Genomic DNA, 23,180 nt, shown 5'->3' with positions numbered 1-23,180 from the left:
TCCAAAACTTTTTGATCACTCACAGGATGCTATAGATGCAATATTCCATACTGTGAAATTTCATTTCATGTCAGACAACAAAGGACAGAATACAAAATCACCATTAGGGTGTATGTAAAAGGTGTCTATGGGACTGAAATAAATTTTTGTGCAGCCTTGGGTCCCATCCTTGTGATACTGCAGCAAGCCTATGTAAATATTTCAACATCTGAAAACATTAGAAATATACCTTCCCTTACTCTTGGATAAGGGATACTCAATCTGACCACGCATGGATATACTAAAGACATGTATTGTGCATAACAACATTAATGGATTCAGAACATCTATAAACAGCTATAAATAAAATCAAAGGAATCTACAGATGAAGTTATGGACATGTAGGGAATATTGCAGACTGTGGGAAGAGTTCATGGAGTCAGAGATACTTGACTTTTACACAGCTCAAAGAGCCTCATGTGTGAGGGCAGCAGAGACAAAAGGATCTGAGGATTTCAACCCCTCAGGACTGGCTGTGTTCTGTAGCAGAACAGGAGCGATACAGGCCCGGGTTAGATCGAGGGCGTCAGTGGTGGTTGGTAAGGTCTTGAGAGAAGCAGGCTGATTTATAGAAGATGTTGGAAACCTGGAGAAGTGTGGTTTCGGTTCAGCTGATAACAAGAAAATGGTGTAGATCTCTAAACATGGCCAGAGTGTACATTGCTGGACATAAATCTAGTGAAATATGTCGAGAGGGAGGGAGCTGAAAAGGTGTATTTCTTTTTTAAGAGCAGGAGGACAGCTGGTGTGGTAGTTCAAGTTTATAATCCTGGCACTTGGGAGGCAGAATGTGGAGGGTTACCATGAGTTGGAGGCTATTCTGGGCTATGCAATAAAATGCATGGGGCTGGAGAGATGGCTTAGCGGTTAAGGCACTTTCCTGCAAAGCCAGAGATCCAGGTTTGAGTCCCCAGGATCCATGCAAAGCCAGACGTACAAGGTGGCACTTTGTCTGGTGTTAGTTTGCAGTGACTGGAGGCCCTAGTGCACCCATCCTCTCTCTTCTCTCTCTGATTGCAAATAAAATAAATTAAAAAAAAAAAGATTCAGGCCAACCTGTGCTGAAGAATGAAAACCTGTCTCAAATGGCACCAAACAGAAACAAAATTCAGCAGAAGAAACAGTCATAGATTGGTCAGCTTAGTTTCATGCTTCTGAGAAGGCTGACCTTGAAACCATCAAAGCCGTAGATTGAACTGTTTAGGAATATCCAAAGACTGATTTTACAAGCAATTGTAAACACCCTATTGTTAAACCACTGTTAGACTTAAAGACTATTTGTTTGCTTCCTTTAAAAATAACATGTGTGGCCAGGCATGGTGGTGCACACCTTTAATCCCAGTACTCAGGAGGCAGAGGTAGGAGGATCATTGTGAGTTCGAGGCCACCCTGAGACTACATAGTGAATTCCAGGTCAGCCTGGACTACCTCAGGGGGCGGGGGGAAAGAAAAAAAAAAAAACCATGTGTATAACACTGTAGCCACTGGGAAGACTCCACTTTCTCTGCATTATCACACAATATATCTAACACCAGATGTGTGGGGTTTTCTACGCCAAGTAATTCTCCAACGACTAGGTGGGCATCCTATAATTGAACTCAGTTCTGACGCTACCTGAGGCTAGTGTCAATGCCACAGGTTAAGGCTCAGTGCCTCAAGACTGTCCTCCCTTCAGAAGCCAACTATAAATCTAGGCCTTGGGTATTTCTGCTTGGCCAGTTCTGGATTGGGGACCCTCAGGAATCATCATCCCTTACTCCCACCCCACTCCCTTGTGTCACGAGGGATTCTAGGGACTGAAAGCTCCAACTCTAATCCCATTGTCTTTTCTTCGTGGCCAGCACCATCTGGAAATTTTCTGAGGATGGTCTAAGTGACTTAATCCACTTCTTTAGAAAAGACTCAGATTGTGACGAAAGAAAGCTGATCATGAATAAGAACAAAACAAACAAAACAACAACAAAAAAATCACTACTATCATCGAGGGCATTGCAAGGACTTGGGAGTTTTGTGCAGGAACCTGGGAAAACAAAATATATTTCTTAGTACTACAACTATACGCATGACTGTAAACATTAGCGAGGGAGACAGAGAGCAAAAAACAAGTGAACAAGATGATTTTAAACAGTGAGAAATCCGGGCTGGAGTGATGGCTTAGCAGTTAAGGCATTAGGAAGCAAAGCAAAGCCAGAGGATCCCGGTTCAATTCCCCAGGACCCACGTTAGCCAGATGCACCAGGGGGTGCACGCATCTGGAGTTTGTTTATAGTGGCTGGAGACCCTAGTGCGCCCATTCTCTCTCTCTCTCAGATAAATAAATATTAATAAATAAATAAATAAAACATAAGGAGTGATAAATTTTCTTTGGTTGTGAACAGGAGAATATGATTGGAGAGGATGTGAGGACTATAATGGTGGGAAGGATGAGTCCTGAAAAGCTGGTTTAAACCTGAACCCGTGGGAGTGCCATACCTTCCAGACTGTGGCTATTTTATTTGCTCCATGGAGGTCCTAACTTCTTAGCATGCTTTCAGAAGAGAAGTGAGCACATTTTGTGGCATCCTGTAAACAATCTTCATGCATTAAAACTCACAGTGTAGTGCACTATCCTGAGGTGGCTAAACAGAAACCTCTGTAGTGTCCAGTCCTGCCCTGGAGGAGCTAACCTCTGCACGAGCAGCCTTTCTTCATAAAGGAAGCCTCCTGAAACCTGCTAGGTAGTGATAAAGGGGGCAGCAAACAGGACTGCAACAAGATTCTGCTGAAGCTCTTGGCCTCTTCCAAAGGGATTTAAAAAAAAAAATTGTTTATTTTTATTTATTTATTTGAGAGTGATAGACAGAGGGAAAGAGGCGGGGGGGGGTGGAGAATGGGCACGTCAGGGCCTCCAGCCACTGCAAACGAACTCCAGATGCGAGCACCCCCTTGTGCATCTGGCTAACGTGGGTTCTGGGGAGTCGGGCCTCGAACCAGGGTCCTTAGGCTTCACAGGCAAGTGTTTAACCGCTAAGCCATCTTTCTAGCCCCCAAAAGGATTTTTAGACACACATACCCAAAGCCCGGCTTTATAGCTTATCTGTATAATACACATTGGATTTAATTAAATTATTATGCTTACCCAGTAAAAAAGTTTATATGTCTATTTAAGATATTGTTTCTAAGGCTCATCTTAATTCCTGGAGATATATAAGAGGATCCAGTGAAATTTCACTGACCAACTGTCAATCAGTAAATATTTTCTTTTCTTTTAAAAATAAGATTTCACTAAGTTTGTTAGGAATGAATATCAAGAACTCAGGATACAAGCTGATCATTATTTTTTATCATGTAGGGAGCCATGGAGAGGTAAATTAATATATACGTGTTGTTGAGAGTAGCAGAGAAAATGCATTTTGTTAAAAAGCAGTATTCTATACTTACTCTTGGTGACAAAAATTCTCAGGTCGTATGAGGTTCATATTCTGAAGAAGAGGAAAAGAAAACTGCGGATAGTCATATTTAAAGTCTGGAGGAGATGGCTGGACAATGAGTTTTTTTGTTTTGTTTTGTTTTTCGAGGTAGGGTCTCACTAGCTCAGGCTGACCTGGAATTCACAATGTAGTCTCAGGCTGGCCTCGAACTCACGAGATCCTCCTACCTCTGCCTCCAAAGTCCTGGGACTAAAGGCGTGCGCCACCACGCCTGGCTGAGATAATTTTTTTTTTTTTTTTAATTTGAGAGCGACAGACACAGAGAGAAAGACAGAGAGAGAGAGAGAGAATGGGCACGCCAGGGCTTCCAGCCTCTGCAAACGAACTCCAGACGCGTGCGCCCCTTTGTGCATCTGGCTAACGTGGGACCTGGGGAACCGAGCCTTGAACCGGGGTCCTTAGGCATCACAGGCAAGCGCTTAACCGCTAAGCCATCTCTCCAGCCCAATTTTTTTTTTTTTAAAAGCAGTGGTGTTGGCAAGCTTAGCTTCTTCAGGCATTTCCAAATGCCTTTAAATAGCATTACTTCATTAAATAGTATACTTCAATAGCATTGTTGATTGGCAGAGGGGGATGGAATGACCATAAAATATCTAGGACAGGGACTGGAGATGGCTTAGCAGTCAAGGTGTTTGCCTGTGAAGCCTAAGGACCCAGATTCAATTCCCCCGTACCCATGTAAGCCAGAATCACAAGGTGGCCCATGTGTCTAGAGTTTATTTATAGTAGTCAGCCAGGCGTGCTCATTCTTTCTCTCCTTCTTCCTCTCAAATAAATAAAATAGAATAAAATCTAGAAAAGCTCATAACCTGTAAGTTCATCAAAATTGCTTTCTACCCAGGAAGCACCCAGTTATGGCACGTGAGAGCCAGTGGGGGGCATGTTGTTTGCCACTCAGGAGCCGGATGGCATAAGGAACTCACTCTCCCAAAGCCTGGGGTTTCTTAGAAGGTGGGAGCTACAGAAGAAGGAGATGAGAACGTGAGGGTGTACCCTCACTGGAGTGTGGCCAGACTTCAGATGATGCTCAGCTGAGTCCCTAGTGACTAAAACACATGGTGCCAATCACTGTTTGTCCCAAAGCTGCTGGACAAGCGAAGGAGGTGGCCAAGCTCCACAGAACCCATCACAATACGCTGGTGGTTTTGTGAGAGGTAGCCTCTCTTCTCTTCTCTTTCCTAAGGTCATTCTGTCAAATGAGAGGTGTTTTAAGGGGTCCCTGGCATAGTTTGAATTTGTGTCCAGCAGACTCCATCTAGGCCAGAATCTGTGGTTAGGTCAGCCTGAATTTAACAGAGAAACCTCTTCCTTCAAAAACCAATAGAAGAATAGGACAAAGGTGTTTGTTTTATCTTTGAATAAGCTTGGACATTTGTTTATTCTGGAAAGGACTGAATTCTGTTTTCAATTGTACTAGAATAAACATGATCACGTTTGAAGCTGTCTACAGAACTTTTATTCTCTAAGTATTATTATAAGCTATAGAATTCTCTAATATGGGCAGGGGGTGGTGGTTAATAGAAAAAAAAAATTGGTTTCTAGGTCAGTAAATGAGCTGACCCTGGGACTTGAACATTGTTGTGGTTGAATGTAAACTGTTTCCCCCAGGGGCTCCTGAGTTTGAATACTTGGTTTCCTGATGCAAATGCTGTTTGAAGGTTTGGAACCTTTAGGAAGTAGAACCTTGCTGAGATCTAATGTCTGGAAATAATGGTTAGAAACAGTGGAAGTGAGTCACAGGGGAAGTGGGGTGCTCCTTGAGGTTTTGTAGCCTTGCCCACTTCCTGTTTGTCCTCTGCTTCCTGCTTGGCAATGTGATAAGCTCTCCTGGAGTGCTTCTCCGCCATGGTGAAACTTCTCCAAATGGTTAGCTGCAAATAAACCCTTTTCCTCCTCAAGTTGCTTCTGGTTAACTAGGTGTTCACAGAAACCAGGAAGTAACGGATACCAACAACTCACTGAAGTTGTGCAACTTCAGGGTTCCAAGGAAGAGGCTTGAAAGCTGATGATCAGCTGTGGCTTCTGTCTGTCTCATGAGCTCCCTGAGTCGGTGTCATCAAAGGGGTGAGCGAACTGTCTGGAATAGCAAAAGGCAAAAGGAATGAGCAGTTTTATTATGTTACTTATACTAACCATTATTTCCAGACATTAGATCTCCCAAGTGCCCAACTAGATTGAGAAACTCTCAGACAGTTATAGCCTTCCTAGAGAGAACTCACATCATTTCCCCACCTCCCAGGCTAGGAGCTGACAGGGCCCTTTTCGGCCTGGTTTTCCTGGGAAAATGGGATTTTTTACGGCGGTGGGTCAAACCCCAGCAAGGTACCAGGGCTGCTGGATCCAGTCTGGACTTTCAATCTTGGCTCCACAATGATGGGTGAGACAAATTGCAAACTTCTTTGTACTTCAGATTTTTTTTTTTTTTTTTGAGGTAGGGTCTCACTGTAGCCCGGGCTGACCTGGAATTCATTAAGGAGTCTCAGGGTGGCCTCGAACTCACAGTGATCCTATCTACCTCTGCCTCCCGAGTGCAGGGATTAAAGGTGTGTGCCATACGCCTAGCTTGTACTTCAGGTTTTTCATGGTTAAAAATCCAAAAACATTATGTACCTATTGTGGGGATTTAGTGCCTACTTAACTGGATTATTGTGGGAAATGATGGAAATTCATTTCTTTCCTTCTTTCCAGCTTACCTAACGTTCAGTAAATTTATTGTGCGTGTGTGCTGTGTGCAGATGTGCAGGCCAGCAGAAAAGAACATTGGCCATCCCTGTCTTCCATCCATTGAGAGAGAGTTTCTTACTGAATCCATACACTTCAGCGGTTCTCCAGTCTCTGCTCCCTGCAGAACTGGGGTCACAGACATGTGTGGTCATGCCCAGCTGTTTACATGGGTGCTGGGAATCAAATTCAGGCAGTCTCAAGCCCTCCTTAGACCTCATGCTTGGGCACAGGAAGCATTCTTACCAGCTGAGCCATCTCTCCAGCCCCTAATAAATTAGGTTTTAGTAAGAAAGAAATAAAAGATTAATTGCTTATACTGGAAATTACCTTTTACTGAAGGAATTTCGAAGATGGAGAATGGAGCAGAAATCTGAGATTCTGCCCTTTCCCACCTGGGAAAACCTGCAAGGAAAGGTGGGGGGCTGAAGCGTCCTCAGTCAGGGTGGGAAACTGGCTCGTATTGTGTTCCGGCAAGTGTGCCAGCCGTGACTGGCTGCTTGCTCTGTGTTCCTTGGTGTCTTGCACTAATCTGGTACCTTTGAGATAGAATCACGCTGCGTGTTTGAAAGAGAAGGTGTCTTCAGCCTAAAGGCACACCAGATGAATTTCAGAGTTGTTTCTTTTCCCCAACATACCTCTATGGGAAGAAAGCACTGAAAGCATTCACGAGACATGTGCGGGTCAAAAACAAAACGTGAAAAGGGAAAGTTTGAAAAGTAAATGATGAATACGTTGAAAAGGGGGTTATGGGGAGGACGACATGAAAAGAGAAGTCACAAACTTTGCCACTGTCCTGGAGCTCATTTCTGCCTTGTTAGTTAGTACCCATTTCTGTCCATTCAGCACACTTGCCATTTCCCCCAGATCTGACCCGTACTGACTAGTAAGAAGAGATCAGGATGAAATGAGCGTTCACCTTTCTTTAATCCGGAGCTGGCATTTGGCAGTGTTTGTGGAGACTTAACTTTAATTAATTAACTCCTGAGGAATAGAGCTGACAGGTTCCCTTTCATGGATTTTAGAAAGTTGAAGATTTTTTTTCCCCCTTCTGAGAACCTTGTAGTTTTCTAAATCCTCTGGCCTGTGGAGAAGGCTTTCATATATAGATGTCTTGTTTCCTTAGAGAGTTTCTTTCTTCTCACAAACATCATGTTGTTTAGCCTATTTATCCTTTCAGGGGAAGAGGGGTCCCAAAGGATATGCAAATGGTTATTTGGTGATGAAACTGGAGGGCAATAGAATCTTCTTAGTGGGCTAGACACTCCTCCTTTGGCTCTTTTCTTCAGGAAGGTGCCTGGCGCCTTCCATCTCACCATATGGAACTACAGTGCCTGATTTTAGTCTTGCTGGAGAAGGTTCAGCTCCCTCCCACCTTCTTTCAACCTCTTAGAGCTCACAGCCATCAGCAGTCCCTTAAGCCATGAAGCAAAATACTGCCTCTGTGTTGACTGCGGAGGCCATGCATGCTTGCCCCGGGACTCAGGCATGCATGAGCTTGTCTGACAGATAGTAAGTGGCCCTGTCAAGCCCAGTTTCCATGAATGACTGGGCTCCTGCTAGGCAAAGACACACCCAGAGACCAGAGAGGCTCTTACAGCACAAGTTGTACCAAGCGAGCTTGGGGCAAGAAAGCAGAGTGGAGTTTGGATCCGCAGGTGTCCACGTGTGCCGCTCTGCGTTCAAGAGAGGGAGCCAAGGAGACATGGAGATTAAGGCTTCAATGCTCTTGGAGATGAAAGGCCATGAGTTCAGGTTGCTTGAGTTTGTACCATTGAAAAACAGCTCAGGGTGGCACTGTTTGAAATGCTATTTAACGGTTGTGACTTCTGGTGGCTTTGTCATATGTAAGTGCCTGGCTAGGTAGGAGCTTACAGTTGTGTCTCTAGTGGCCATCACCCGTTGTGGAGGACAGTGGGTTTCAGCGGGAAGCTTTGGGGTGGCCAAGGGAGGATGAGAAGAGCACTTCACGGAGCATGCGCAGGACCGCCTCCAGGACTCCCGGAATCTGCAAGCCCCGCTTCCCGCCGCATAGGAGGCCGATTTCCCTCGGACTCCGCAGACGCTGAGTCAGGGGAATCCTGTACAGTGACATTATTTTAAGACTCTTCCTACCCGTGGCAGCAAGAAATCCGGCCCATGTGTGTGGGATGGAAGTTTATTTTAATTATTGGAACGAGGGCTGGGGAAATGGCTCAGCAGTTAAAGGCGCTCGCATGCAAAGGCTGCTGGCCTGGATTCGATTCTCCAGGACCCACATAAAGCCAGAGGCCCAAAAGTGGCTCACGCGTCTGGAGTTCATTTGCAGCGGCTGGGGGCCGTGCAGTGCCCATATTCTCACACTCTTGTGCGCTCTCTCTCTCTCTCTTTTCTTTTTTCTCTGCTTGTCTGATTGTCTCTCTGGGAAAATAAATAAACATTTTTTTTTTTAATTGCTCTAATGACCAGCATGGCTCAGAGAATTTTGCAGAATGGGGGGGGGGGGGTCGGAAAGATTGTTAGAGCCACAAGTTGGGACATTTTGCACAGAGACATTGTCTGTCCTGCCCCGCCCCCATAATGCATGACCCATAATCCCCATGGCGTTGGCCTGCATCCCCAACTAGGAAGGCCTGCTCAGGAAAGGGGCAGTGGGGAGGGAAAGGAAGGTACCAACACGTGTTGTTTACATACTAAGTATGTCCATATCTAACAAATATAAATAAATAAAAACAATTGCTGGGGCCGGGCGTGGTGGCGCACGCCTTTAATCCCAGCACTCGGGAGGCAGAGGTAGGAGGATCGCTGAGAGTTCGAGGCCACCCTGAGACTACATAGTGAATTCCAGGTCAGCCTGAGCCAGAGTGAGACCCTACCTCGAAAAACAAAACAAAACAAAACAAAACAAAACAAAAAACAAAAAAAAAACAATTGCTGGGGATGAGTGAGGTGGGGCTTGGGGCTGGACCCTTGGTGATCCAGTGCAGCCGAGGCCTTTGTCTTGGTTTTAAGGAGACTGAGTGGTTAGCTGCAGCGCCGCTTCTCTGGGTCTGGTCTGTCCCCGAGGCCATGGAGGAGCAGCACTGTAGCTTCATTTTCTAAGGAGGGTGCCATGGGAGGAAGCGGGGTTTGGGCAGGAGAGGTGATTCTAGGCAGAACATGTACTGGATGATTGGGTAGAACTGATCCCTCGCCCCCAGCATCACCCGTGACCTTAGGATAGTGACTGAGATTGTGAGTAGTGTGGGCTGTGTCTCCAGAGAGCTGTGGGGCCAAGAGTCATCTTTTGAAATCGTTTCAGGACAGGAGAGATGGGTTAGCCGTTAAGGCGCTTGCCTGCAAAGCCTAAGGACTCATGTTGGACTCTTCAGATCCCATAAGCTACACAAAGGCAAGGCAAGCGCAAGGTCACACATGACCACTAGGTGGCTCAGGCATCTCGAGTTTGATTGCAGTGGCTGAGGCCCTCTCTGTGTCTCTCTCTCACTCTCTAAAATAAAAAAAATAAAAATATTGTAGTGCATTTGTATATTTATAAAATTGCTTATTTTAATTTTATGCATTTGAGGTCGAGTGTGATAATTTGACACATGTATGCAATGTATAATTATCAAATCAAATCAAACTACCTCAAGGTATTTTTTTGCATGTATGTGTGTGTGTTTGTGTGTACATATGTGTGTGCATGTACTCCATGGGTGATGTCCAGTGTCTCCTTTTATTACTCTCCACTTTATTTACTGATCAGAGTCTCTCACTTGAACTGAGAACACACTGATTTAGCTACCATAGTTAGTCCGCTTGCCCCAGAGATCCAGTATCTGCCTCCTAAGTGCTGGGACTACAGGTGGACTGCCACACTCGCCAGGCACTTATGTGGGTGCTGGGGAATCTGAACTCTGATCTTCATGCCCACGCAGCAAGCACTTTACCCACTGAGCTGTCTCCAGCCACTGAAATGTTTTTGATTAACATATAATAATTGCATCTGCTTATGGCAAGGACAACATTGGCTGGACAAAATGCCAAGTAGGTCAGTCTTGGTAGACCTGTTGTGGCCTGTCTGTGCCAGCACCATGGCTGTAATGACCAGGAGGGCTGGACCAAGGAGGATGTTCCGTTCCCTCTTGTGGAAGGGCTGACCATCAAATCTGACCCCTCACACTCAGTATATTCTCTAGAGTACTGGAACTCCTGTTGGGAAAGAAGACTCTAGGAAAGAGGAATGTTTTCCCTCCACAGCTGAGTCGATGGCTGGAAGGAACTTAATCTCAGAAAGAATAGCATCTTGTTCTGCTTCACAAGCTGGTACAGTAAGACAGAATAGCTTCAAAAATAGACTGTACAGAGTCCCGGGAAGCTAAGAAATATGTGTTACTATTTGCTTCTGATATTCTTTAGTGCCGGTATGATGGGCTCGAGAAGACTGAAAATATGCAGAAAGAGCTTGTTCCTGCTGGTAACTGTACTCGTGAGAAGACATAGGCAAGGCTGCAAACACAGAATAGACAAGTGGAAAAAAGCTTGAAGCTCATCCTTATGAATTAATTATAAAATCCTTGAAGTAGAAGATGAGACTGCGTTTGAAAAATAGAACTGTCCTATGGTTTAGATCTTCCTGCTGTCCCCACACCATCAGCCTTAAGCATTGCTCTCTGAACTCTGCACAGTCCTTGTGAAATAATGAATCACTTCTGGAAGATGACTGGTAGATAACATAAGAGAGGAAGCATTTGCTTGCAGGGAAAAGGAGCTAGGCACTTTCAAGTCTGACCGGCTTTATAAAAGTTTTCTTCCTTAAATGGTTTCAGCTGATAGTCACTTAGGTTCTGCCCCGTACCTAGGACTGAGACTCAGAGATGGCTCATGGGCATCTTTCAAGTGTTTGACGACTGATACAGATCCATGAAACATGCTCTTCTGAAACACTGTCTGAGCCAAACTTTCAAGGCTGACACAAGTTTTTTTCTTGTATGTTTTTATTGAGAACTTTAACATATTAGTATACAGTAATCTGATCATGCTTAGATCCCTTTATCCTTTTTATTTTTCTCTTCTACCTGACCCCTATCCCCTGAGGACCCTCCTCTTTTGGGGTACTCTTTCCTCTGTTTTTTTGTCTTGTTCCTTCTTCCATCCTATGTTACTATGGGTCATGAATACATCAGTCAGTTCATGTCAGGAGGACAGAGCCCCAAAGTATACCTATGAACCTTGTGACTTTTATCTTCTTTCAACTCCCTCTTCTGCAAGGTTCCCTGAGTTGCAGAGGGCATGATAGAAATCTCTTTTAGTGTTCAGTTCTCTACCACCTTTTATTTTTCACTTTGATGAGTTTTGAGTCTCCTCAGTGTCTACCACCATGTCCACAGAGATGGTTCTCTAGATAACAGTGAGAGTAACACTTATAATCTTTCCATGACTACGTCTGCGAGGTTCAGTGAGCCTTCACAGGTGTGGTAGAGATAGATGACTTGTCCAGTGCTAAGCTCTTGGCTTTCTCTCCTTGTCATTTTGATGAGTCTCGGATCCCCCTAGTATTTGCCAACATCTGTAAATAGAAGGGAAAAGCAAGTTTTTGTGAGTTCAAATTAGGTCATATCCAATAAATCTCAGAACAACCAAAGCTGCCTGAAAGACTGTCAGGGAAGTAATTCTGGTCTACAAAATTGTTGATTATAAATGTTGTGTGTGTTATCTTAAGGATTATCTATCTTTATTATTCTTCTGGGAAAACCAGGCAATGATAGTATCTGTGAGCCCGCCTTCATTTTTTCCACTGGTAAAAAACATTTGACTAAGGCCAGTCTTGGTTAAGGCTACCTGGAAACTTAAAAAAATTATTTATTTATCTACTTGTGAGAGAGAGAGAAATGGTGAGAGAAGGAGGGATGGAGAAAAATTATGTATGGAGAAAGAGAGAGAGAAAGAGAAAGAGTTGTATAGGCATGCCAGGGACTTCTGCTGCTACAGATGACCTTCACCTGCACGCACCTCTTTGTCCATTTGGCTTTATGAGGGTATTTGGGAATTGAACCTGGCCCCTCATGTTTTGTAAGCAAGTGCCTTTACTGAGCCATCTCTCCAGGACTGGAAATGCTCTCTGGGTGGAGCTTTATGCAGTAGTTTACGGAGGCAGGTGTTCAGGGTTAACCACACCCATAAAAGAGTAAGAACATAAGCGTGAACAGAAGATGCTGAATTGGATACAGTTGCAATCAAGGCTTTACCCCATCTTACTAATCTGGGTCTGACTGTGCTGTGCAGTCTCAAGAAGGCAAGATCTGCACTGAAGAGATGGCTGAGTGGTTAAGGCGCTTACCTATGAAACCTAAAGACTCATGTTTGACTCTCCAGATCCCACATAATCCAGAAGCACTGAGGTGAGGCAAGTACAAGGATGCACATGCCTACTAGGTGCTGCAAGCATCTGGAGTTCAAGTTCAGTGGCTGAGGCTCTGGTTCACCAATTTTCTCTCTCTGAAAACAAACAAACAAAAAACGTGAAAAAACATAAGGCAAGATCTTATATACTTCATCAACCAAACATTGAATGGGATGCCTCCATAGGGAGAGGTGTAATGTGTAAGGCAGCTCTCTTTGGCCAAAGGTGCCCTCTAGAAAGGAACCCAACTGTGCTATTTTCCCTCAGCTACATGCATTCCTTTGACTTTGCATAACTGTATTCCTTGGAGATGAGGGAGACCCCAGGCACTGCTCTATAGATCTACCGCATGGCCTTTTTACTCAAGAAGCCCCATTTGGGGAAGATTAATCAAGACTTACTGAAGATGCTATGAAAAACCCACAGGGAAACCCATTTCTTTGTTAACTAATTAAAACTATAATTAGAGAGAGAAAGAGAGAGTGAGGGAGAGAGAGAGAGAGTCCTAGTTAGGATAGAAACTTCCTATGGGGGTAAATAATGCTGCTCACAGAAGCCATAGGTTGTTATAGGAAATCTCTAGTTCCAGGGGTGGGATTACTTCCAATGAGTTATTAGTCATTAGAGGCCCCTGAGGCCTTACCAAACAATGCAGATTATTGCAAAAGGTCTTGGGTACCCACCAAAGCCAGGTGGTAATAAGACCTTATTGCTGAAGATTACACACATGTCCGTAGCAAGCAGGACGATGAATCATCAAGCTGGAACTGAGCGGAAGCTTCCTCTCCCTTGGCTAGTTGGCATAGTGCTTTAAAGTGTTGCGCAGGCTTCTGGGTGAGAAAATTGTTTTCATATCCAACTACTGAACAACGCTATGTGCTACACAACTGACCAGTCATCCCATAGGTGCCCACCTGTGCAATGACTGGTAAGGGGGTAACCAACTGTTCTCTGATTGCATCTGCGACCCATTCCATGAGAGAGAATACATGTCTGCTACTAAAAACCTAGTCAAAAGCCTACTGGGCTAGGGAGATGGTTCAGCAGTTAAAGGCTGTTGGCTTGCGAAGTCTGTCAGCCTAGGTTCATTTTCCCAGTACCCACGTAAAGCCAGACAGACAAAGTGTCACATGGGTCTGGTGTTAGTTTGCGGTGGCAAGAGGCCCTGGCGTGCTCACATTCTGGGCCGACTCAAAACTCATCAAAGGATTGAGAATAAGTAAAAGTCTGAGTACTTAGTGCTAATTGGGACATCTGCAACTTGCCTTCCAAGGCTAATGGAAACTGTGAAAAAGCAAGTGGAAAAAATGTAAGAGCCAGATGAAGCAAAGAGTTCTTTGGGAAAGATTCCAGACATGAGATAACCATTACATTATGACCTCATAGGGATTGTTGATATCTCCACAAGATTGACACAAAACTGACCTCATCAACCTTTTGACATTGATGATGGAGGAGCGTGGGGAAAAACATCATAGTACAGAAGAAGGACTAATTGGAAAGAAGTTCAGTGGAGGGGAATGGGCAAAGGGACAAAAGAAGACAGTTGGACGGGATTATGTTAAATTACATTATCTGCATGTATGAAATTGTCAATAAAAAGTTAAAAAAGAGGTACAAATAAAAATTTAAAACCTGCCAGGTGTGGCAGTGCATGCCTTTAATCCCAGCACTCAGGAGGCAGAGGTAGGAGGATCACTTTGAGTTCGAGGCCATCCTGAGACTCCATAGTGAATTCCAGGTCAGCCTGGGTTAGAGTGAGACACTACCTCGAAAAACCAAAAATAAAAAAAAAAAAGATTAAAACTCCATTTAATTAAGGCAGAAGGTAGGATTTTGTTCCTGTTATCTAACACTGTGTGTCATATTATCCTAAAAGGTAGTGGCTTAAAATAAAAAAATAATAATACATTATTACTACTGGCTTCTCTTGGCTGGGAAGTTCTGCTTGCAGCACCCTGCCTGAGTACAGGTGGAGGGTGGTAGAAGCAGGTGGCGACTGGCCAGGCAGCTCTGTCTGTCCTTGAAGTCTTAGAGATTCTACATGGGGTCTCTGTGTGGCCTTCATTGGCCCTCTTCATAGCAGAGCAGTCTGGAACTTCTTATATGAAAGCTTAAAGCTACAAGTGTCCCAAAAGAGACTGGATCTAAGAGGATATAAATAAATCACATGGAAATCCACTTTTTTGGACAATGGAACACTCAGGAGCCATAGATCGTTGCTAGAAAATTTTCAGTGCCAGGGATGGGATGCCTTCCAGTGAGTTGTTGGCCAGGGAGGTGCCTGATGCCCCCAAAATATTTTAGGCCATTGCCAAGGCCCTTGGTTTCCCACCAGGAATCAATGGTAAGACTCTATTGCTGAAGACTGCACATACTTGGGCTGCAAGGCCACTGAGAAATCCTGCTGGAACTGAGCTGATAACCTCCTCCATGTAGACCAGCTGACAGCTTGAAGAAGCCATTCTGCATGCAGTTCAATGGGAGAAATAGATACCACCAGTGAAGATACTCAACAGTGGACACTGCAAGCCTTATAATTCGCCAGCCAGCCCAAATGAGCCAATGGGTGCCATAGTGGCATGTCTACCATGGTAGAAACCAACTGCCCTCCAGTTGGACTGGAGGACCACTCCATGGGAGGGAATACATCCCTGATACTGAAAACTTAAAACAGGGGTAGTAATGAGCCCTAGGGGTGTAACACCTGCTGATGTCTGGATAATTGTATATACTATGCTTATCAAACTGCCTAGTAAGCACTTTTCTTAATTGTCATATCCTTATATTAATGCTACTCTCACTTTGGGTAGAGAATCTTCTCTTTTCAGATGGCAGTGACCTTGAGATGACTCAGAAGTTATCATAGCGCTGGAAAGAAGTGACTGGAGTACTGAGTAACATCCCTATCACACCTTCCAAGGCTCAGGGTCTAATGCAGAAGAGGTAGCAGAAAGAGCGTAAGAGCCAAAGGAAGAGTAGGACTCCTTACAACATTCTCCCTCCAGACATAAAAAGGGCCGGATATCCATAACCTCATAGTGCCTGACACTACCTACACAAGACCATCATAAGAGGAGGGAAAGATCATGACATCAAAATAAAAGAGAGACTGACTGAGATGGGGAGGGGATATGATGGAGAATGGAGTTTCAAAGGGGAAAGTGGGGGGAGGGAGGGTATTACCATGGGATATTTTTTATAATCATTGAAAATGTTAATAAAGTTGAGAAAAAATAAGAGACTGGAAAAAATTGCATGGCATTTTGTAATGTAGCCTCAGAAGTCACACAGTGTCATGACTTCCATATTCTGTTCGTGCCAGAGGCCACCTCCAAAATTTTTTAAAAAGATGTACATGTTTCCTTTCTGTTTTTTCTTTTGCATGTGTGTGGTATGTGTGTGTGTACTTGTGTGGAGGACAGGGGTCAATGTCAGATGTCTTCCTCAGTTGATAGCCACTTAAATTTTTTTATAATATGTTTTATTTATTTATTTATTTGAGAGAGAGAAAGTGGCAGAGAGAGAATGAGCACGCCAGGGCCTCCAGCCACTGCAAACGATCTCCAGACACATGTGCGCCCTTGAACATCTGGCTAACCTGGGCCCTGGAGAGTCGAGCCAGGGTCCTTTGGCTTTGCAGGCAAGCGCCTTAAACACTAAGCCATTTCTCCAGCCTGCCACGTTATTTTTTGAGACCAAGTCTCTCACTGAACCTGGAGCTCACCAAATTAGCTGGACTAGTTAGTCATAAGCCCTAGGAATCTTCCCGTCTTTGCCTCTATAGTACTGGGTTTTCAGGTGCATGCAGCCATGCTGGGCATTTTATGTAATCATTGGGACCCTAACCCACTGACCCATCTCCAAAGCCCTAAATTCCACTTCTTTTTTTTTTTTAATATATATATATTTTTTTATTTGAGAACGACAGACACAGAGAGAAAGACAGATAGAGGGAGAGAGAGAGAGAGAATGGGCGCACCAGGGCTTCCAGCCTCTGCAAACGAACTCCAGACACGTGCGCCCCCTTGTGCATCTGGCTAATGTGGGACCTGGGGAACCGAGCCTCGAACTGGGGTCCTTAGGCTTCACAGGCAAGCGCTTAACCGCTAAGCCATCTCTCCAGCCCTAAATTCCACTTCTTGATGAGGCATGACAGGAACATGTAGATGGGACTACGTGACAATAGACGGGATGGCTTATATTTTATTATAATAATACATCTAATGAAAAAATCTTGCAAATAATGGTATAAACATGCACATACACACTAGTTTTAGTCTTACTTCTGCCCCTATGAAAAAAATGCCTGACACAATCAGCTTAACAAAGATAAGATTTATTTTGGCTCATACTTTCAGAGGATTCAATATAATGTGTCTTAGTCCTTTTTTTTTTTTTTTTTTAAATCTGTGGCAGAATAACCCTATGGTAGAAGTATATAGTACAGGAAGACTATTTACAAACAGGGAAAGGCTAGCCCCCCCTTCCAAGGGCACATTGCCAATGACCTAACTTCCTTCCACTAGGCTCCATCTCTTAGGATTCCTACCACTTCCCTTTAACACATTCCTTTGACACATAGACCTTTTAGGAACATTTAAGATACAAACTATAACTTCATGATACATAAATTCATCTCAGAATATTCTTCCACTTGTAAGGAATTCACCTAGATATCAAATCCAGAATGACTCTTATATAAAGTAGGAAATAGCTAAACAACATTATTTTTTTTTTGTGAGGCAGATCTTACTCTACAATTCACTCTGTAGCCCCAGATTGGCTTAAAGCTCACAGCAATCCTCCTATCTCAGCCTGCCCAATGTTGGGATTATAGGCGTGAGACATCATGCCCAGTTCAAAGTTGCTTTTGTATCACAATAGCCTGAATGAATTCCACAAAATTGTCTGTTCATTATAATCCCACATCAAAATTTTTTTATTAATTTTCAAGGAGAGAGAGAGAAAAAATGGGTGTGCCAGGGCCTCTAGCCACTGTAAACAAATTCCAGACACATGTGCCACTTTGTGCATCTGGCTATATGTGGGTGCTGGGAAATCAAACCTGGGTCCTTAGGCTTTGCAGGCAAGTGCTTTAACAGCAAAGCCATCTCTCCAGCCCATAATCTCATATATTAAAAAATATTTTTATTTACTTTAATTAGAAGGAGAGAGACACAGAGAGAGACAGAGAGAGAAAGGGAGAATGGATGCACCAGGGCCTATAGCCACTATAAAAGAACTCCAGATGCTTCTTCACTGCATTGTGCATCTGGGCTTATGTGGGACCTGGAAAACCGAACCTGAGTCCTTAGGCTTTGCATGCATGTGCCTTACCAACTAAGCCAGCCTATAATCTTGTATTTTTATAGAATGTTGTGGGATTATGAAAGTATGAGATCAGTATGTATTTTGAACCTCAATTTTGGACCACAGAAATCTTGCTGAGCTCCCGTCTCTTACTTGGCTAAAGAAATACTATTATCTTTGAAATTAGTGCTTCAAATTCAGTTCCAAAACTGGCATTAACTTGATATCAGGCTCTGAGTAGGAAAGACCTTTGGATTAGTTGGATCAAGAGTAATAATTTGTATTTCAAAGCTTATTTGATATTTCCCATGAGGAAAACACAGACATCTCCATCCCATGAGATGTGGGGCAGGAACACCCCTCATTAAGCTTTGGAGATTTCAGCTAATGTCTTTTACTGCCACTCTAAGTGACCGAAATGACCAAACACTTTTGGATAAAACTATGGAGACTGGCATTCAGTCAGCATTTGTTTGAGGGTGACGAAAAGATAAGTTGTAGATTAGGAATCCACCAAATCATGGTTTTCAAAGAAGCTTCAGAATTGTTTTATTATAATATCTTTTGGTTTAGATAGGAAAAGCTGTTTAACTTCAATGTATTGCTATCAACTGTACAATGTACAATTTAAATGATAACAAATGGAGCTCCGAGTCCCTTTATGATGCAGAACACTTTTTAGCAATGCTTGGCAGACTAATCAATGTGTTTTCACAACTTAAAGCACAAAGCGTTAGATGGAAAACTGCTGTCATGGAATCACAATGTATTCTGCGGCTTGCATCAGCAGTGAACATCTTTAAACATAACTTTTAAAAGCCGTGATTAAAACTTCAGTGCGAAAAGCATTATCTTACAGTAGTTAAGCGATGACTATCTATATTTTAAGCTATGTCCCAAACATGAAGATACTCAAAACAGAGAATTTTCATTGTTGGAACAAACATTATGTAGTTTACCCTTGAAAGAGATGCCTTTCAACCCGCTGTCTTATTGGAGTTAGAGGGACTGTTGGGAAGGTTAAGTTTGCATATTGATTTAAATTTTAAATGGCTCCAGAACTTTTCTTTTTTTCTTTTTATTATTGTTATTCTTAAATTTTTATTTATTTATTTGAAAGTGACAGACACAGAGAGAAAGAGAGAGAGAGAAGGAGGCAGGTAAGGAGAGAGAGAGAATGGGCGCGCCAGAGCCTCAAGCCACTGCAAACTCCAGACGCATGTGCCCCCTTGTGTATCTGGCTAATGTGGGTCCTGACGAATCCAGCCTTGAACCAGGGTCCTTAGGCTTCACAGGCAAGTGCTTAACTGCTAAGCCATCTCTCCAGCCCCAGAATTTTTCTTAGTTCGGTGTTCATATGACCCAGCTTGGGTTCTCTGTCTAGAGAGGCTGCATTATTTCCTGCAATGTTTAAACACATAATACAATACTAGTCCTTGGAACCTTTTAACCACCCCCTCTGCATATAATCAATAGTGCTAATGAATGCCTTGAATACCTTAAAGATGTGATTAGGAGGGAAGATAGCACCGATCACAACAAGGGACGATAGAGACGGAGGATGGAGATCCCTGCCAGTGAGAGCCATGTTCCTTTGGAACCTCACACTCTAGTGATCCAAGCATCTCTGTTTATCACCAAATATTGATCCTGCCGAAAACTCTTATTTTGTATCTCCCCCGCCTCTGCTGTGTGTTCTGGTCCTTTGTGGTTTTCCTCCCTGCGTCTTCCATGATGCCTCGGGAGCTCTGTGGCAAGCACACGCATGCACACCCCCCACAGACACACACACTCATTAAAAAGTTTAAAAGGACTGAAACTGGTGGTCCAGCCTTCCTTCTTCTCATGTCCTGCCACGGAGCTGGTAGACATCAGTGATAGTAAGGTCCACAGGGCCAAGATTTGGTAGCTTCATTCCTCACCTCTCCAAATTTTAGTGAGCCTTTCCCTCTGTTTCTCTCTGGCAATGACTTCCTGTGGCTATACATTTGGATTTCACATTACTAAGAACCCCAGGGGTCATATCCTTTAGCCCCAGTTTGCTCGCTCTCTCTTGATTATTCCAGTATCTCTCTCTCTCTCTCTCTTTTTAACCATACTTGAGCTGCCTTAGTTTTGGCACTCTTTGTTTCTGGTTGAGCCACTGGCTGGCTAATGGTCCTTTCTTATAGGTTTTCGCTTCTGTGTGGATCATCCAAGCTATGCTTGTGAATTCCTTTTCCTCTTTTGCCTACCTAACCTTCAGTAGTATCAAACTCAAGTCTGATTCAACCACAGTGCCATGGTCACTGCTTTCATTCCTCTACAGTTGAGGACTGTGACAAAAAATTAGCTAAGTGCTGGAAGTTGTGATCCACAAGAGGACCCCCAGATGTCTCAACAATCTCTTTATGTGTCCCTGGCTGGTGTCTCTTCTGTTCCTCTCAATGATTCCAAACTATTAGCACCCTTTTCATGGTTGCTCATGTCTGGACCTGGCCTCCATCTGCCCACGAGAAGACCTTGACTGCAGCTTCAGAGAGAAGGGCAGCCATAAGTTGGAGTCAGTCTTTCTTTCTTCAAAGCCATCCCCTCTTTCAGTTTCTCTTACAGACTAAACTCCTTTCTCAGGACTCTTCTTCCCATTCTTTCTTATCCCCTCCAGGGCTTTTCTTTAAAACTGTTCCTCACCCCACTGAATGATCAAGCTCACCATCTTTTAGCTACTTAGTTTGTAAATGGAGTCATAGCACGCTATTTAATGCAATCGCTTCTTTGTTCCCCTGTCTTCCTTTCTGAGCCATGTGTATTGTTGAATGAAGGGTGTCCAATTCCCCATTCCTCACTTAAGGGCCAACCTTTGGCAATCTTGTTTCTGCTTTTGTGCCACTTTTCTAAAGCTTCACAGGCAAGGTGGCACGGGGCCAACAGGAGTGGGCTTCCAAGGATTACAGAGCCTCTGGCTCAAATGTAGCAGAGTTGCTTTTCCTCACCTTGAAAGTTTTCTCTTATTTATTTATTTATTTTTTCAATGCATCACCTGTTTGTTCCTTTTTCCTCTTACCCGCTCCTTCTTTTCATAGACTTCCATTCCTCCATCTGTTCTCTGGCCCTTCTGGGCACCTCATAGCACACATTGTATGTATGATACATAAACCTCTGGACTCACCTTTTCCTTAAAGTTTCAGAAGCTTGCTGAACATCTCTACGCAGCTGTCACGCTCTCGATTCAAGTTCATCGTGTCCAGAGGTAAATTGTCTTCTGGACATCTACTTTACCTTGTTCTGAACTTGCTTGATTTCTAGCTTCCCTTGTCTCAGTAAGTCGCATTACTGTTTACTTGGTTACAGCAGCTGGAAGCTGTCCCAGTCTGTCCCAGTCTCTCACTCTAGCCCCTATCCAGTCACCAAGGATGTTCACTCCATCCTTTGGACATTTCTCCAGTCTGTTCTTACTGCTGTCCTTGGGATTTAGATCCTTGACGTCTCTTCAAAGGATCATGGCCCAAGCTTCTCACCGGGCTTCTTGTGCATTTCTGTTCAACAGTCACTGCTCCTGGACACCAGCATACTCATCTGGAGTGACACTTGAGCTGACCCAGGTCTTCCCCAGACCTTCCAGGATTAGACCTGGGTTGTCCCATACTGGAGTCCCTAGCCCCAGAGGTTGAATGTGGCAAGATAAACTCGGAAGTGGCATATGTCAATAAAATATGCACCGTGTTGACATGCTAACATTTTGGATATATTATAATAAATAAAAACAGTGTCAATATTCATGTCATCACCTTCTCTAAAGTGTATCTGTTTGAAAGTTTACAGTGAACTTCAGGCCTTCGGTAATTGATCGGTCCCAAAGGGCTGTGATGGAGTCACAGCCCCACTGGCCGTGGGCTCTGAGCATGCCCTTGTAGCAGACATAATGTTCCCCAGGAGCCCGAGGGTAAGGAACAGCTAAAGGTGTCTATGGGAACATGGTAATTCAGCACTGAATGAATTAGGAGGAGGCTTGACAACTTTACTGTGTGTGACTTTAAGCCTGGTCATCATACCCCAGCAATTCCCATGAGGCAGGTTGCCATGTGTTGTATTTTAATAGTAAAGAAAAACCACCCAACGTGCTTAGATGATAAGATTTGGGCTGCTTGTTCAGAGAACCGTATTTCTGCCTTCTTAGCTTTACCTTCTGTAAGGAGGCCCCTCTCCCTAGTTAGCAATGACCTTGAAGCTTAGGTTTCCCTCCTTTTTAATTAACAGGAGAATGTGCAGCATTTTCCTGGAAAATGACCTTGAGTGTGATCTCTCAAAGAAAGAAAGAAGGAATGTGGACCTTTTTTTGTTCAGTCCCCACACTCTGTTCTCTGAAATTTGTCACTTTTGTTATTTTCCTTTTCAAACAGTGACAGTTCCCTGGAGATTTTTCACTCCACATCATCTTTTCACCTTTCTGTGAGAGGTCATTTCTTATTCCTCATTTCTCTTGTGTGGCCCTTTTCCATTTGCAAGTTTTTAGGGCGAATTCTTTCTTGTGTGAGATCTTTGTGCCTCAGGCTGTATTTTACTCTGAGGCCAAGCCTCACTTGTGAGAGAAACTTACAGCTAAGGTAAGATGAAATAATTATCTCCTGTGTTGTCTTGCAAGCCCTTGAGTTCTATGCTTTAAGATTTTCATATTTCAAGTCTTATGGAAATTTGACTTTTCAGAATTTTCCCTTTATGGTTTGTAAGTACTTCACTAAACCAGATGAACTATATCTGCTTCATTAAAATTATTATGGAAATATTAACCCCCAGAGAATTTGACATTCATATTTCACTTCCTTCTTTTTTTTTTTTTTTTTTTCGAGGTAGGGTCTCACTCTAGCCCAGGCTGACCTGGAATTCACTATGGTGTCTCAGGCTGGCCTCGAACTCACGGCGATCCTCCTACCTCTGCCTCCCAAATGCTGGGACTAAAGGTGTGCGCCACCACGCCCGGCTCACTTCCTTTTTTATGTCATGGAAGTCTAACATTAATAAATAATCAAATGGCAATTTACTGTTCCTAGTTTGAAGGACCTCTAATAGAAGTGAATAAGAAATTAAGAAGGAAAAAATACAAAATCAAGCAGAAAAAAATAGTTTGTAGAATGAAATTTGACTCTGGAAGCATAAATTTGTTCTTGATATTTAAAAAAATTTTTTTGTTTATTTTTATTTATTTATTTGAGAGCAACAGACAGAGAGAGAAAGAGGCAGATAGAGAGAGAGAGAGAGAGAATGGGCATGCCAGTTACTGCAAAGGAACTCCAGAT

Source organism: Jaculus jaculus, chromosome 14 (genome assembly GCF_020740685.1).
Source record: "Jaculus jaculus isolate mJacJac1 chromosome 14, mJacJac1.mat.Y.cur, whole genome shotgun sequence".
In the NCBI taxonomy this organism is placed as follows: domain Eukaryota; kingdom Metazoa; phylum Chordata; class Mammalia; order Rodentia; family Dipodidae; genus Jaculus; species Jaculus jaculus.
Note: the sequence above shows the minus strand (reverse complement) of the source record.